This window comes from Symphodus melops (genome assembly GCF_947650265.1).
Source record: "Symphodus melops genome assembly, contig: SUPER_20_unloc_3, whole genome shotgun sequence".
NCBI classification, from domain to species: Eukaryota; Metazoa; Chordata; class Actinopteri; order Labriformes; family Labridae; genus Symphodus; species Symphodus melops.
The window spans coordinates 53,425-54,547 of NW_027636785.1; positions in this window are offsets into that span (position 1 = coordinate 53,425).

The following is a 1,123-nucleotide window of genomic DNA, read 5'->3' on the forward strand; positions in this document are numbered from 1 at the left end:
GAGGCCTTCAAAGCAAGTATCACAAAAAGCTTTGTTATGATGAAGAGGTGTGTCAGACTGTAGCAGCACACGCACACCGGTAACACACACACACACACACAAGTACCAGTAATGATGTGCTGCTAGAGACGGACACACACACACAGCTCACAAACACTTTAATGTGTTAGAGGGTCTTTAAAAACACAGGGATGACCTCTGACCTTCACTAGGACCACCTGTAGATGACCTCTGACCTTCACTAGGACCACCTGTAGATGACCTCTGACCTTCACCAGGACCACCTGTAGATGACCTCTGACCTTCACTAGGACCACCTGTAGATGACCTCTGACCTTCACCAGGACCACCTGTAGATGACCTCTGACCTTCACCAGGACCACCTGTAGATGACCTCTGACCTTCACCAGGACCACCTGTAGATGACCTCTGACCTTCATCAGGACCACCTGTAGATGACCTCTGACCTTCACCAGGACCACAGGTGGATGACCTCTGACCTTCACCAGGACCACCTGTAGATGACCTCTGACCTTCACCAGGACCACCGGTGGATGACCTCTGACCTTCACTAGGACCACAGGTGGATGACCTCTGACTTTCACTAGGTCGGATGGTGGATGACCTCTGACCTTCTCTAGGTCGGATGGTGGAGCGTGAGCCATTGATCGGGGGGGTTGTGCGTTCCAGAGCTCGCAGTGACAGCACGTCATGATTTGAAGACTAAACACAGAACTTCAAAACATGATGTGCTGCTAGAGCGAAATCTGGACACAAATATGGTTCATACATGACGTACGGTGAGCCTGAAGGGACAAAACAACATGAAATAAAAACCAGGTAACGCTGACAGCTCTGATGGAAACCACTCGGATCAGCTCGCCCCCTGCTGGTTGTTATAGACGCCTCCATGAGGAAGCAACATCACTACAGTGGGAGTAGAAAGAAGGCTTAACGCACACACACTGAAACACACACACACACATACTGACACACACACACACAAAAAATGTCGTGAAACGAAAAAAAACAACATACATACCTATGTCGACAAAATGGGAAAAAAACAACATACATACCTATGTCGACAAAATGGGAAAAAAACAACATACATACCTATGTC